Below are 6,009 nucleotides of genomic sequence, written 5' to 3' on the forward strand. Positions count from 1 at the left end.
CAATGAAACACGCCATTCCTAAGCTAGTTAAGGATTCTAAACCCCAGGGGCTGCCGAGGTCGCTCGGCTGGGCGAGGCACTTGCTCCCAAACCTGACCACCTAAGCCTGATTCCCAGTACTGCCACAACAGAAAGGGAGAGATAGTTGTCATAACTTGTCCTCTGATGCCACATATGTGCCATGGCATATATGTACACATGTATGCCTGTGAACACACCTAAGCAAGTAAGTCCATGTATGAAAGAATTCCACTCAAGTATTTATTTTAAGGCTCTAGTTTTATGAAACAGAAGCATGTGTGTTTGATGGTCCTTGTCACTTCAAGGTGAAGGCAGTCTCCTGCAGTGGTACAGATCCAACCTCCTCATTGATAGACTATGTGCCTGAGAGATTGTCCTAGGTACCTACATTTCTTGAAACAAATAAAACATATGTCACTTTCTAAAGTTTTCTTTTTTTGTGTGGCAAAAATGGGTGTGCAAAAAGACTGCTCTGATATGTTACGTAGCTGTAGATAATTTGATATAAAACTTGGGAGCTCTGGGCCAGCCATTTTCAAGGAATTGAATAGGTAGGTAGCATGTTACCAGAGGAGGAGGAGAAGTCAGAGGGAGAAGAGGGCTGGGGGTGAGAGGGAGAAGACGAAGGAGAATGGATGAAAATTACATTTAAATGCCAAGTTTTAGAGACTTAGAGGGTGCACAGATAACACAAGAATTTCGGTGGCTTCTGCCTGGCTCAGTTTACAGCCATAGGTGGCTGCAAGGCTGCCCTTGTCAAGAGCCAGGAAGCTGAGGGTTCAGAACATGGAAACCCCATGGTCTGAGAACCCCACATCTTTTGGACTGTTGAACAGCTAGGGATCTTCTGTTCCAGGTACATCCAACCTTGTCCTTTCTCATCACGTTTTAATGCTTGTCTATGGGCTGCAGTGTCTTTTTCTCAGGCTTCCTTAATAGTCTCTGCATTTTTACTTTAGGAAACTTCTAGAAGCATCTGAGTTAACTTGTAAAGGCAGTTTGGGCTTTTCACCAAGGAAGGAATATGCCTTAAATCTTGAGAAAAGCAACCTAGCTTTACTTACTTTTTTTGTCCAAATATACTTTTCATCTTGGAAAGGCTTTTATTCAGTTCCAGTTGAATTTTTTGTCATGAAACTTTTAAAGGATCCTGGCCTAAGTGGTTTGTTCTCAGAGTAAGGAGGAGGAGAGCCTGTCACAGTTTATAAATGGCATAAATGCTTTCAAAGAGATGGGTGGAGAGGGAGGAAAGGCCGTGTGCTGTTACAGTGCAGAGTGCAGTACGTATTAAGTGAAATTGCCCTTTTAAACAATGTTATTTGATTAGGGATATGAAAATGGATGAGGAAGATTCTTTTGTAAAGATAATAAACATGATCACAAAGCTGGAAGTGGGGATTGACAGCAGTGAATGATGGTCCATGTAGTAGTCATTCTCTAGGTAAGAATTCTGAAATAGATTTCTTTGATGTTTCACATCAGAAAAAAGTTAAGCTTTTTTTTTTCCCAGCTGAGAACACTAAAAACAAACAGAAGAATGGGCTTGATTGGTTTTTTTTTTCATGTGCTAAGTTCACAGAGCACTGCTCCGCTCTGGTGTGTGTGTGTGTGTGTGCGTGTGTGTGTGTGTCACACACACACACACACGCACACACATATTCACACGGAGCTTATATCTTGCCACTGTAACGTTACTTTGTTCAAAGTTTTCTTAAATGGTTTTAGAGAGATGGATGAAGTCAAATTTGAATGTTACCTCTGATCTTGAGACTGTGATGTGGATCTATGGGAGACCATAGGATGAGGCAAGGCAGGAAACTCAGCATCTGGGTAGAGAGGGTACCTGCACAGCCCAAGTCCTTAAATGCCTCTGGCTGAGCTACTCTCGAGGGAAAAATTTTGAGCTCATTGGTTTTAGGAGAAAGTTAGCAACAATTTCAAAGTTCCATCTGATCTCCTTACTCTTACTGTGTTAGTGTGGGAGAATTGTCTGTATTCTGTCAATCATGTTTTAAATACATGCTGATTGGCCAGGCAGGAAGTATAGGTGGGAAAACCGGACAGGAAGTAGAGGTGGGACGATGAGAACAGGAGAAGGCTAGGAAGGAGGAAGCCCATTCCTCCATTCTGACTCAGACCACAGAGAAGCAAGATGTAACCTGCCCTGCTGGAAAAGGTACTGAGCGAAGAGGTGGGAACTCTTCACTCAGTATGGAGTATAGGCTCCATACTGACCTCTAGCCCCATTCACCAGGAGGAATAAGCTCTGCCACACTCTGAGTGATAGTATTACCCACAGAAATGGATATTCAAAAGGCTTGGACTCCTCTAACTCTTGCCCAGGACTTCAAGAAGGAAAAGTAATCAGGCATCATGAGGTCTGGGAATGGAATGAAATTCAGATTTTTGTTCAGGTTGGAGGTGGAGTAGCAAATATTGAACGTTTGCTGCCAGGCTCCTCACTAGTGAATGTGGCAGGCACAACTCCTGCGTATGAGCAGTCTTTCGTAAGCATCCAGATGTGATCTCAGTTTTCCAGCCAGCCATTGAGCAGCTGTGAGAAGTTGATGAGCATGAGGCAGGAGAGAAAACACGTTTTCTCATACCTCTGCATACCTCCTATGATGAGGAATAATTTGAATGAAGAATAGTGTCTGTAGCATGAATAATAAAAACCCAGAGATGGATTTTGGGGTTCAAGCTGAATATCAGAAAAGCAAAGCCCTTAAGCCACTAAAGAGTTCTTACCTCTGCCAAGGCTCAGACACACAAAGGGGCTATCCTATCCTCAGAGTGACTACAGAATGCAGTGCTCTCCACCACGTCTCAGACTGCAGACTGAGACCCTGACCTCCTGTCTCCTCTCGTTTTATATTCCTCTCTAGGGCTGGCATTAAAGATGCACCCACCATCCAGCCTCTACAGCTAACTAGTGTGGTTGTCGGGATTAAGGGTGTGAGCCACCACTCCCTGGCTTCTAGTGGTTAAACTCTGCACTCTGATCTTCAGGAAAGCTTTATTTATTAAAACACAAATAAAATATAAGTGTCAATGGTTTGAGTAAGAGTTCATTCTGAGCCTCAAAATCTAAATTCAGAGCAAGGAAGACTGTTGTCAGCACCATAACCTGCAAGTCACCATCATGGGCTCTGGGGCCAGAAAGAGTTTCAGACCTGCATGCTTCTGGGACAGACGGGTAAGGTCTAGAAAGATGAGTACAAACTTAGTGTTTTGTAGAGTGGCCAGCAGTTTAAGACAGGAAAACTCCACCCTCCTGGGCCTGAAATCTGAGGCTCCTTACTCAATTTTCGCGATGTGACGTCGTGAGCTTGTTGAGTGTGCTCTGTTAATGTTGCTGATTTCTGTCAAAGCTGAGATGTAAAGATGCCTTTTGCTTCTCAAAAGTGCCTTCCTAGAAAAATCTAGGGAAACAAATAGACAAATATATAAAAAAGGCACAGATCTTAGCAGTGGACATTTATATGTCGGGGTGTGCCAAAACGGTTCCAGCGTCTCCTCTGCCTGTGTCCGCAGCTGTGTGATGAGGCGAGCTGACCTACTTTCCAGAAGGGTTCAGGTGGAAAGGAGTTAAAATTGACGTTCCCAGGCTGGGCATTGGAGAGGTAAGAGCTCTGAGGGAATAATCTGAAGTGATATTTTGCTGATTTTCCCCCCTACTTTCTACTATTACCTTCATCCTGGTGCAAAGTGGAAAAGAGAAAAAGCACAGGGCGATAGTTTATTCCATCATTTAAGGTCAGTTTATCTCAGACATGAAAGTATAAGAAAGGCATTTTGCTGTAGACTCTTCCTAAGATTGTGAAGCAATGAATCTAGAACACTGAGTTGGTTGCTTTTAGTTTCAGTATTTTAGTTGCTGATCACTTGCTTAATATTTCACATGTATTTTAGCGGTGTGTTTGCCTAACATGGCTTTATTGCAGTTATAGGAAAGATTTTGTAAAGGATTAGGTTATGTACAGGATTGAAATTCTGTTTCCTGGCTGGTCATGTAAGGCTCTGTGTAGGTCAAAGATACTTTACTCATTCCACATGACTAATCAAAATTTTGTTTTCAGGAGGGAAGGGGATGCTTTATTCCATTTGGGGTTGCTTTGTCTCCATGTCTGTTTAAGAAGGATCTGTGCACGGGGCACATTTGTAAAGTGAAGTCATGGGGCCTGTGGTTTTAAGTTATATAAACTTCCTTTGAAGTTTAAAGATTAAATAATTGCTTTTTGGAAAATTTCCTACGTGATCTGTGCATTCACAGCATTGTACCACTTCCGCTCATGTCATACCTTCACTCCTTTGATTTTTTTTTATTTGCTTGTTTATTTGTTTATTATCTTTTGAGAGACTTCCTGACTAGGTCTTATAAAGCCCACCTTCCCTTCCTGGGGTCAGATAACTGTAGGAAACTGAGAAATACTGCAAATGGTCTTGGTTCTTCCTCTGCAAAGTGGGAGTTTGGAAGAGCTCTTTCACTGATGATCACTTAATAAAGGAAGGATGCTCCCGGTGTGCACAGCAGTTACGTATGGCATTAGGGGACTATTCTACAGTCTACACACACATACACATGTACATAAAACCATCAAGATAAAACAACACTTGAGCCTTGAGAGTCAAAAGGAGCTTTCCTGATGAGGCGGGAAGAGGAGAACTCCTCAGAGTGGTATCATCAAGCTGGAAGGGGCTCATCTATTCCATGTTCTCCATTGTCCTCGCCAGCCTAGACAGTAGTGTGCCATGCATGCCCATAACACTCCAAGTAAAGAAACGATGCTGGCGCTACCACCCTAGTCTGATCCACATTTTCTGGTATAAAACTTAGCAGCAGGATTTCAAGTCATGCCAAACTGAACTAAGTGTTCAGTTCACATTCTTTCAGTCCAACAGTGTTTTTGATGTTAACCAGATAAGTGGTCTCTCCTGCTTTATGATTCATGCCGCTCTGCAGTTGGCAGCTGCCTCAGAGGTGGACTTGAGCCCCAGGTCTCAAGGACCACCGGAGGAAAGTCCTAGGTACTCTACTGCAGCACTAGCCTGTGGGAAAGCTGGGAGGAGCCGAGCTTATTTGTGGCGTTGGACAGAATGCATCACGCAGCAGTCTCCAGAGCCTTCATTCGTAGGATCGGTTCTTTGATAAGTGAACCTAGAATGTAAGTAGTGCACAATCAAGAAATGACCATTTTTAGACATTTATGGGTAATTCAAAAATTCTTATCATAGGTATGTTTGCTTGCCATTTCCCGTCAGGTCCCAGAGCCCCTTAGAGGCAGCTACTTGTTCCCAAGGCCAGTGCTATTGCATGTAGGGAGATGGGAAGGCTGGGCAGAGCCTGTGTTCCACGGGATCCCTTTAATTCCTGTCTGTGAACCTCCCCTCGGAACTCTTGTTTCTTCCTCCTGGGAACTTCTGGACTGTAAAGAACCGCTTGCGGATTGTTATTTGTTCCTCCAATAAGTTGTGCTTTTGAAAGTGCTTAGAGGCCCCTTTTAAAACTATGGCAAATCTTCACGCAGCACACCTTTCTACTCTGGGTTTTCCCGTTCTTTTAGGCGCTATCTCAAATCATTTGAGCACCATTTTCTGGAGCATTAGCACAATTCCTAGGTTTTTGTTTGTTTTTGTTTTTTGGGTTTTTTTGTCCTGTGACTTCAGTACTGAATTTGTTCCTCTCCAGCTAAGGACTCTTCCAGAGACTACTAGTAAATACTATATTGTGTTGTCCTTACGGTGGGCAGCGGTAGCAAAACCAGAGACTTTCCTGATTAACATGGTTGTCAAAACATTTGACCCTTAAAAATGTAATCAGTATGAAGGACTGGAAGGAAATGCCTAGCATTGCCTTCCTCCTGGCCTTTCCTCTCCATCCTGCCTTTTTTCCTGGTGTTGTTATAGCAGTGTTTCTCAACCTGTGGGTCAGGACCCCTTTGGCAAACCTCTGTCTCCAAAAATATATACGTTTCAATCCATAACAGT

This window comes from Myodes glareolus, chromosome 1 (assembly GCF_982192425.1).
Source record: "Myodes glareolus chromosome 1, mMyoGla1.1, whole genome shotgun sequence".
NCBI lineage: Eukaryota > Metazoa > Chordata > Mammalia > Rodentia > Cricetidae > Myodes > Myodes glareolus.